Source organism: Triticum aestivum, chromosome 6B (genome assembly GCF_018294505.1).
Source record: "Triticum aestivum cultivar Chinese Spring chromosome 6B, IWGSC CS RefSeq v2.1, whole genome shotgun sequence".
Taxonomy (NCBI): Eukaryota; Viridiplantae; Streptophyta; class Magnoliopsida; order Poales; family Poaceae; genus Triticum; species Triticum aestivum.
Genome location: NC_057810.1, coordinates 507,643,061 through 507,653,778, shown reverse-complemented (window position 1 = coordinate 507,653,778; position 10,718 = coordinate 507,643,061).

The following is a 10,718-nucleotide window of genomic DNA, read 5'->3' as shown; positions in this document are numbered from 1 at the left end:
TGTGATTGAAGCGAGAGCTTCAGAATACCGTGAAGAAAAGCGAGACTTTGGAGCAGAGGTTATCAGGGAAAGAATCCGAACTCGCCCAAGATCTCCAAACCGCAAATGATGCTCGGGACGATGCCGAAGGTGCTCTGAAAGAAATTCAGGAGGCAAGGAAGATTGTGGCTGGTAAGGCTTTTGCTCATACAAAGTGGTCTTTATTTTGTTGAAGGAGAAAATCAAGTTGATAAATTGAGTTCTGATTTCTCCAGGGGTGTTTGCGGAGCTGCCACGCAGCATATCTGATGCCGCCCAATATTATCGAGCCGAAGAAAAGAAGACTGCGGAGAAGCTCTTCTGGTCACAGTATTTGGCAACGAATTATCCGGTGCCATTTACCGATCAGCTGAAGCAGCTAATCGAACTGCACCAGGCGGCTGAACTAGCCATGAAGGATTTGATTATCCGACTATGGCCTGCCGAGCCGATTCCAAGCCATTATTTCGGGCTTGTGAAGCGGCTGGTGAGTGCCTGCCCTCGACTCGAAGTCGTCAAGCGGTCGGTATGTATGGAGGGTGCGCGGATGGCCTTTGCCTGCACAAAAGTGCATTGGGGGAAGCTAGACGTGGATAAGCTGATGACCGAGGGCCCGTCGGAGGGGAAGGAGCACCACAAACCTGAATTATATTATGATAGTGCCCTGAAAGGAGCCCGCCTTGTGGTGGAGAAATGCACCAAAGACACTATATTTCCATGAGTACGGTCATGCTTGTCCTTTGTAATTCTAAACAAGGTCATTTATATTGTTTATTGCTTGTTTATGTAAAAGTTTTTCATCCTGTGCGGCCGTTTTGAAATATGTTAATCCTGAGTGTTGGCCAGTCGTCGGCTTCTGCCCCCATGTAGGAAGTACGGGGGTGTTCGGGATAAACCTGAGCACTCTTTCTCCCATTTTTGGGTCCTTGAAGGAGGTGTTCAGCACAACGAACGAGGCAATCAGACTATAGGGCTTTATCACTCTCACTTAGCCATAGGAGTTTGTCAAAAGTATGGTAGGCGCATCCCCTGGTGTTTGGAAGACCGCACGTGGGGCTCTATAAGCACCTGATCGGGAGAAAAAACCGATCCATCGCATGCTGCATTGGTTATGGCATTATGCGGAATAAATCTTTAAAGATTTTACAACCTCTCGAACAGTTGACCAGCCCTCGCCGTATCATGACAGTCAGTTTTCGGCTTTCTCTACTGAGGTGCTCGTCCAGAAGAACCGGGACACAATCGCAGTAGTTCTCCCAGTGCTACCTTAGCCGATATAGTGGAACGTAAGGTACCAACACATGGGAGCCGGGCAAACCCAACTATTGACCGAAGACATGATTCAGAGCTGATGCATATAATGCTATAAGTTCGGGATGCCAAACGACCAAGAAGGTGGTCGGACTTTAGTGCCATGTTATGGGTACAATGAATCCCCTGGCATATTTAAGGCATGACACGATGTACGGATCCCGTTATGACGAAAGGTGCCAATAAAAAATAATAGTAGAGAAGCATCATATAAATTTCGAGCAATACGTCTAGGCATATGAGTAAAAGAAAATTTATAAAAAGAAGTGTGACGGCGGAACCTGCTGATATTAGTCGGGAAGGAGCTGTGTGTGGATCCGGAGTGTATCCGGATTGTCTTCAAGGGGAATAGCTAGGGATTCCCTTGCGCATCCAAGCTGATTCCCGGTCGCCAGTCCTGTCCTATGAAAAGCGACCCTGCAAAGAAAATGCTAGAAACATTTGTGTGCCACGTAGCGGTTGAGCCGCGGGATGTGGCCCTTCCCAACCTATGCCGGAGTGTTTAGTTGAGCCCTGGTTGAGCCGAGCTCTCATGCCGTGAAGCAGTTGGGACTCCTTTATCAGTGTCTCGGAGTTTGGCCGTCGAATCAAGGTTCGATTGAAAGGCGCCACTCGCTGCTTCTGTCATTAAATTGGCAGCATACTCTTCGGCGCCGAGGTGGAGTTCAGCTTTGCCCTTAATTGTGATTACGTCATGCGGGCCCAGCATTTTAAGCTTGCCATAGGTGTAGTGTGGTACCATGGTGAATCGAGGCAACACAATTCGCCCCAGCAGTGCATGATGATTACTGCAGAGAGGGACAATGTCGAAGACTAGCTCTTCGGTACGGTAAATGTTTGGTGATCCGAAGACTACCTCCAGAATGATGGAGCCTATACGACCGACCACCATACCTGGTATGACACCTTTAAAGGAGGTTTTAGTGGGTTTGATCATTGAGAGATCGATACCCATCTAGTGCATTCTGTCCTGATACAGCAGGTTTAGACTGCTGCCTCCGCCCATAGGGGCTCGCGTGAAGTGGAACCCACAAACTATTGGGTCGAGGATAAGTGCGGCTGAATTGCCCTAGTTGGTATTGGCCGGATGGTCTGTACGAAAGTGATCGGCCATATTTTTATACTGTGGGGCGACTTGCTCCATTAAGTCGACGTCCCGAAAAGTGCATGTCCGTTCCCATTTGGGGATGTGGATGGCGTTTATCATGTTCACCATTTTGATTTGCGGGGGAAATTGATTTTGCCGTCTTTTGTTTGGTGATCTGTGCTCCTCGTCGTCTTCATCGCTTTGAGACCACTTCCCCTTGTTTTCGGCGCCTGACCTGCCAACTTGTTTGAAGACCCAGCATCCTATGTTGGTATGATTGGTTGCCGTTTCTGGGGTACCATGAATTTGGCATGGGCGGTCAAGTATGCGATCCAGGCCGGATGGGCCTGAATTATTCTTTTGAAGTGGCTTTTTCCGCTAACCAGACTTAGAACCATGGAATACGGCATTGACTACCGTGTCTTTGGCATGATTATTGTTTTTGTGACGCTTATGTTGGTTGCGTCGAGGTTTGCCGTTGCTATCTCTGGCCTCTGATGTGCCAGGATTGCTTGTTGTGTTGTTGCTACGAGCCAACCAGCTATCTTTGCCCACACAAAATCGGGTCATGAGTGTCGTGAGAGCTGGCATGGACTTCGGCTTCTCCTGGCCGAGGTGTCGGGCTAGCCACTCGTCACAGATGTTATGCTTAAAGGACGCTAGGGCCTCGGCATCTGGACAGTCGACGATTTGGTTCTATTTAGTTAGGAACCGAGTCCAGAATTTCCTGGCTGACTCTCCGGGCTGTTGGATTATGTGACTGTCAGGGGTTGGATACGACATATGCCAAAGGATGGCTTATCATGGTGGGAGCGAGTAGAACGTCGCCGATTCCTGGAAGCGGGATGAGGCGAAAACATGCACGCCGGCGGAACTTACCCAGCTTCAGGGCTCTCCTAGGAGATAACACCCCTACTGCTGCTCTGCGGGGTCTCCGCATGATCACTAAGGCAAAGTGACTACAATGGTGCTCCTGGAGCTGTTTCGGGAGGTAGGAGAGGGCAAGGCTAGCTCTCTCCTTCCTGGGCTATCTGGTCTATCTCTCGCTAGGTTCGAACCCTTTGCATGGGTGCCCCGGGGGGTTTATATAGGCCTACCCCCCGGGGGTACAATAGTAATCCGACTGGGCGCGGGCCCCAGCCGTCTGTCTCTCAGGCCGCCGTCCTTTCCGCCGGCTTCTGGGGCCCGCCGACTGGCAGGTCCCGCGGACAGGCTTGATACTGTAGCAGCACTCCTGATGACGCAGGCTCGGTCATCGGGTCGTGGCAACAGTGCTGCCGTCTATCGGGCGATCACTGTCGCCACTCCCCATCTTATCTGATTAATGGCTCGTGGGGCCCCGGGAGGAGTCGGCCGACTCGAGGGAAGCCGACTCCCACAGGTCCGTCTTCGGGTTGCCTAGGCTGCCTTCGGCCCACCCACTGACAGGCAGCCCCACCGCCTTTGGGTTGTACAGGCCGGCGTCGTGGGCACAGTGTACTGCGTACTGTGGCTGAGATCAAGGCAGGCATGGCAACAGTGCCGCATCTCGCCGGAGATCTTCCAGCGGTACGGCTCACTGTAGCCATGTCGTCCCTTCGTAAGCAGGGGGGAGACGGCCATGCCGTGACCGTACCCCACGTCGTACTTCGGGATAAGGGAGGAGTCTTGGGCCGACTCTCCATAGTCGGCCTCCCTGGAAGTCGCCAGCTTGGAGTCGGCTTATCTGGGAGTCGCCGTCTGGGACTCGACATACCTTGGAGTCGCTCCTGGGACTCGGCCTGAGGGGCGCGGCCTGCCCCTATGTCTTGAAATGTCCTGGGGCTCGGGTTAGCCTACCCGTGGCCCATTACTCCGACAGTAGTCCCCGAAGCTGGTGAAACCCTGCGGTCGCTGCATTGTGGGGCTTCAACAGCTTGAATCTTTAAAAGTGCAAACTCTGGGACTCGGCTGCCGTCTTCCCTTGGGCCGACTGTCGAAAGTCGGAGCTTCGGTGAAGAGCCTCAGTTCGAAAGTCGCGGCGGGAAGCCAGGCGGCGTGCCTGATACGCTTCCCCGCAGCCATCAGGGCGGTCCTATCGCGTGGCGCCACGTGGGGAGAACAGTCTGCCTGCCCACGCGTGTGACAGGACGGGCCATCAGGCGGGGCCCGCCACTACCACGCCTCGGCATACGGACGGATCCGTTGCGGACGAGGACGGTTGGTTTTCCCACGTCGTTACTACGCGCAGTAACTTCATGGGCAAATCATGGGGCGGCGTGGGGCATCGCGTGAAGTTAATCCCACGCCCGCCCCCTCGGCTCCTCAGCCCGCAGGGCTATAAGTAGGGAGGGGGAAGCGGAGCAGCACAGCTCGCACGCCCTTCTTCCCCGCTCCCCCGCCTCATCTTGCTTTCTCTCCATGCTTCCTCCACCGTTGAGCAGGAGCGCATCGTACCGCGGCGATGAGCTCTTCCTCCGCCGCGGCCTCTGTCGTGCGCTCCGGCGTATGGGACGACTCGGAGGTAGAGGAAGAACACATCAAGTTCCTCCACCAGACCCGTCGTCTCCCCAGCGCGGACCTCGTGCGCGCCCGCACCGCGCCGGAGGGGGAAATCCGGCCGGCGTTGGAAGAGGGCGAGCGGGTCATCTTCCGCCCGCACCTTATGCGCGGCCTGGGGCTGCCGGCGAGCGGCTTCTTCCGCTCGTTCCTGGAGTTCCATAGCCTTCAGCTGCACCACCTCACACCGAATACGGTGGTGCTGCTCTCCGCCTTCGCCACTTTGTGCGAAGGTTTCCTCGGCGTTCTCCCCACCATCGAGCTGTGGGGAGAATTCTTCTCTTCTAAGCTTGGCACGCACATCGCCGGCGTGCCGGCCCAGTGCGGCGCCTTCATCGCGATGCGGCGCTCGACGGCCGACAACCCCTTTCCTCCCATCACGCTGATCAAGTCGGTGAAGATGTGGTAGCGCTCATACTTCTACGTGAAGAACCTCGCCTCCGACGGCGACTGGGTCAACTTGCCGCCTTACAACGCCGCTCCCCTGACTGGGCGGCTTCCCAGGTAGTCCCACCGAGTCAAGACGCTGACTCCCGCCGGAGCCGCCGCCGTGGCGCGACTCCGAGTCTTGACGCAGTCGGAGGGACTCGTCGGGGACGACTTGCTGGCCTCCTTCGTGGCGCGCCGAGTTCTCCCGCTCCAAGGCCGGCCTAACCTGATCTGTCAGATGAGCAGCCTCCGAGACCCAAGTCGGATGAGCACCAAGGAGATGCCCCGCAAGGAGGTGGCGAACATGGTAAATTACATCGCGCACTGCGAGTACGAGGAGGACTGGCAGTTCGGCAAGGAGCCGTACTCGCGCGACAACCCTCCACCAGTGGTAAGTCGCGTCTCCCTGCTGTTTTGTCTTTTTTCCGCAGCCGACTCCGGCTTCTGAACTAGAATCCTCTTATGCAGCCTGCCGCCGGCGCCACGAGGCAGTCCCGCGAGTATGTTCCCGACCGCGCAGAGAGCGAGATCGACGACCCCGACTTGGGGGCGGCGACGATGGAATCCGATGCCGAAGGCGAGGGAGGAGGGGCCGAAGGCAACTTCAGGCCCTCGGCCACCTTCGCCGACTGGGCTGATGACGACGCCGAAGGCGAAGTCGCTCTGCGCCACCAGTTGAGGATCGGCCCGTCTGGCGCCGGCTCCTCTGCCGGCCAAGGCGGCGCGAAGAGGCGTCACGCCGGGCCAAGTGCGCCCGGCGGCAAACTAAAAAAGCTCAAGGGGGCGGCCGCCTCGACCAGACGAGAGGAGGCGGCCGCGAAGGCCAACCGCTTCCGAAGGGAAGTGAGAAAGCCGCCGCTAGTATTCGCGTAAGTCTTTACGCTCTTTTATTTTCTTTGTTGAATCTTGTCCGAGTCTTCGTTTATATACTCCCTCCATTCTTCTTCAGGGCCCCTCTTTCCCTTGAGAGAGTCGCCGTCCCCTCCGTTATGGGGTCGGCAGAGACGTCCGCCAATACTCGGCGGCCCGACCCTGCCGCCGACCTCCGGGAGGCGACGGAGCGGAATGCGACAGGGCGGCCGCCTCCGCCCAGAAAAAGCTGGATGACGCCGAAGCCGCCCTTGCGGCGAGACGGCGCGCCGAGGAGGCCGCGCGTCGCCGATCGGCGATGCTCGTCCCCCTACTATCGTCTGCACCGCCGCCTCCGGAGTTCACGGGGCAGACCGGGGGAGCCGGCACCGAGAACCCCGTCACGGAGAAGGAGAGCGGCGAGGCCTCCATGTCGGACGCTCTCGCGCCGCCGCCGCCGCCTCCACCGCTGTCTGGGAGACCACATGGCAAACAGCTGGTGGATCCGTCGGAGCCGCCGGCCATGGATGAGGCCGAAGCGCGGCTGCTTCTCCAAGTCGCCTCGCCGGTGCGTCGCCGTCTTGAGAGGGCGACCTCGGCGCCGCGACCTCGGGAGATCGGCGCTGCCAGCTCGGCAGCTCTAGACGCCGAGGCCACAAGTGCCGCGCCCACCGGGTGGGTGCGCGGAGGCGGCACCGGGCCGCTAAATCAATTGCTCCTAGAAGTCCAGGCGAAGTTGCGGGCTGAAGGCGACACCCTTGAGGCCTGCACCAGAGCGCACCTGGCCGCGGAAACAGCCGTCCGAGTAAGTTTCTTCTCCTTCTTGATTCTTGTTTTTCTCTGTGGGGGCGCGCCAGCGCACCCACTGGGTGTAGTCCCCGAGTTCCGGGCCGGCTGCTGAGCAGGGGGTCGGAACTCCCTCTGGCGAGTTCCAAACACTAACTTCGTCTTCAATGACTTATTGCAGGAGTATCACAACCTCCGCGCCACTACCTTCAACCGCAATGTTGAGGAGTTGAGCAAGCGGGCTGCCGACTTGTCGGAAAGCCGGAGTGAGTTCTTCTTCTTCGCGGGGGCGCGCTGGAGCACCCGCGGGCTGTAGTACCCGAGATTCGGGCCAACTGCTGAGCAGTCGGGCCGGATCTTCCCGGCAATCTTGTTTGCTGATGATTGATTTGTTTCCTCTTTCATTTTTCAGGAGCCAACGCCGCTCTTCAGGAGCAGCTGGGCGAGGCCAACACCGCCCGTCGCGCCAAGGAGGAGGAGTGTGACAGGCTCGCCACGGAGCGCGACCTGCTAGCGGCGCAGCTGGCCGAGCAGAAGGAGATGCTCAAGAAGGTGAAGGACGAGGCCGAGAAGAAGGAAGCCGCTCTCCTGGCCGAGTTCGAGAGCGAGCGCTCCTCCTGGACTGACAGGGAGGCGATGCTGACCTCCGGCTTCCATGAGATCGAGGACATTGTGGATGGTTCGTTTCTTTCGCTTCTTCGCGCTTCCGACTACGTGTCAGGCCGACTTCTGATTTTTCGACTTTCTTCTTTTTTGTCTTGGCAGACTTCTTCCCTGGTCACTCGCAAGCGGTCCCTCTGGCCATCGAGGCTGCTCGTGAGGCGCGAAGGGCGAATGGTGAGGAGATCGCCGCCAATGCCCCCCGAACCGTTGATGAACAGCTCCTGAGCATTGAAGCCCGTCTTCGTCTGGTCCACCGGCAGATGCGCCGGCTTCAGCGTGCCGGCACCCAGGCGGTTGCCGCTTTGTGGCCGGATATGCCGGCTCTGTGCACCGCCAGTCGGACCGCCGACTGGCTGGAAGTCATTGCCGGCCGTCTTGAGGCCTGGAAGGGCTCCTCGGCCCGGTCCGGAGCGCGCCGGGCCTTGGAGTTCGTCAAGGCGTGGTATCCAGTGCTGGACCTGGACCGCCTGGCCGCGTTCCGGTCAGAAGCCCAGGCCAAGCTGGAGGTTGTGGAGGGCGCCCTTGTCGAGCGTGCGGCGGCCATCGCCAAGTACATGGATACCAGCGTCTTCTTGCCCGAGCGGGCTGAAGGCAGCGAGGAAGTGCCGGCAGAGTGGTTCGGGATGAACCCGGAGTATGGCGAGGACTCGGCGGAGGTGATCGACTCCAGCACTGAGGAGGAGGACGAGGCAGAGGCTGAAGGTGAGGCGGAGGTGCCAGAAGACGGAGCAGGCGGCCAGCCTCAGCTCGACCGCGCCTCCAGCAACAAGCCGTGTCAAGAGAAAACGACTGCCGCCGGAGGCGATCAAACCGAGACCGCCCAGCCGACTGCCCCGGCGCGTGACAACGCCATCTCCTTCGATCCTCCAATCCCAGATGCCGCCTCCTAGGCTGCCTTTTTCGCCACTGTTTGTCTGTCTTAGTAATCTTTTGAAAACTTTGTTAGATTCGAACAATTCCACCCGCGGGGTGTATCTTGAACTTCTATTCGAAGATTCGGCCAAGGGCCTATGTAAATATTAATCTGCTTTCCGTATTTCCTTGCTTATTGCTCTTTAGGCTTTTCCTTTTGCCGCCTTCCTTTAGTCGCTGCCTTGTCAGTCGAGCAGCCGATCTGCGGACTGTCGCTGGGTCAAGTGCTTGGCTACTTCGGGAAGGCAAGGACTTGGCCGTTTAGAGTTTCTTTAGCAAGTCGGATAGAAAGCGACATGCCGACTACCCAAGAGTCGGCCGTCCTTAATAGAGGCTAATAAAGACGGCGAGCCGGCTACTCATGAGTCGGCCTTCCACTTCAGAAATGCTGGAGGCCGTCTTATGCTATGTTCGTGCTTTAGGTCCTTAGCCATTTTTCGCGTGGGTGCCCGTTCTTCCTCACTCCTGCCTGCATCACAGTCGCTCTGCGAGCTGCGGCTTTGCCAGGAGGCGGATTGGGCACCGCACACTACTTGTCTGACTGCGGGAAGCTTCTCATAGCGCAAGGCGGTGAGTCCCCGGGCCGACTAGTCAGGCCCGGTGCCAAGCGGCTTGTAATGAAAGTAATGTACTCGGAGGCATAATTCTTATCGTACAGATAACAAAAAGGGCAGTCCCCGAGCTCGTCTCGGGGGGCCCAAAGTCTTAGTACTTTAATACAAAGGGGTAGTGTGATACATACTGCATCAACTGTAAAATCTTCGAAGAAGATTTGCATTCCACGGGCGCTCTGTCTCTTTGCCGGAATCGTCCCTCTTGCGCGCTCGGGGCTTCTCGGTGTCGATCAAATAGTAGGCGTCATTCCCTAGCACCTTGCTGTTGATGAAGGGGCCTTCCAAAGGTGCCGACAGCTTGTGCTAGCCGGCTGTTCGTTGGATCAGCCGGAGCACAAGGTCGCCTTCTTGAAAGGATCTTGGCCTGACCTTCCTGTTGTAGTATCGACGCAGACTCTGCTGGTAGATGCTGGACCGGCTGAGTGCCAACAGCTGGCCCTCTTCCAGCAGATCGACACAGTCTTGACATGCTTCTTCTGCTTCTTCCTCGATGTACATGGTGACTCGCGGGGAGTCGAACTCTATGTCCGTTGGATGACGGCTTCAGCGCCATAGACGAGGAAGAATGGTGTGAAGCCGGTTGACTTGTTTGGAGTCGTGCGCAGACTCCAGAGGACGGCTAGCAGCTCCTCAAGCCAACAGCCGGCAGATCACTCCAGCGGTACGACGAGTCGAGGCTTGATGCCGGATAAGATGAGGCCGTTTGCTCGCTCCACCTGGTCGTTTGACTGCGGATGGGCAACGGACGCTAAGTCCAGTCGGATGCCCTGTGTCGCGCAGAAACGGGCCAAGGCGCCTTTGGCAAAATTCGTGCCATTGTCGGTGATGATGCTGTGTGGGATGCCGTACCGAGTTGTGATGTCAGCGATGAAGGTCACTACAGTCAGACCATTCAATTTCTTGATGGGTTTCACCTCCACCCACTTGGTGAACTTGTCCACTACGACAAGTAGGTGAGTCAAGCCACCTCGTGCCGTCTTGAATGGTCCCACCATGTCCAGGCCCCAGACTGCAAAGGGCCAGGCGATGGGGATAGTCTTGAGTGCAGAAGCCGGCTGAAGTGGCTTGGAACGAAAAATCTGGCACCCCTTGCACTTTTGGACTAACTCTTTGGCCTCTTCCAGAGCGGTTGGCCAGAAAAAACCGTGCCGGAAGGCTTTGGCGACGAGTGCCCTTGAGGCGTGTGGTGACCGCACTCGCCTTCGTGGATGTCTCTGAGGATTGCCTGACCTTGTTCTGCTGCGATGCAGCGTTGGAAGACATCGGTAACGCTGCGCCTGACCAGCTCTCTGTTGACTATGGTGTATGCTGCTGCTCGGTGTTGCACTTGCTGAGCCAAGATTTCATCAGTTGGTAGCTCTCTGTTTACTAAGAATCTGAGGATGGGCTGGGCTCATGAAGGTGCTGCTATTTCTTCAACTGCCACTAGCGCGACTTGGATAAAGGCAGCCGGGCTAGGAGGCGACGAGTTGGAGTCCGCAGCCGCTTGTTGATTTGAAGAAGTCCCTGGGCCGACTGGAGCAGTCCCCGAG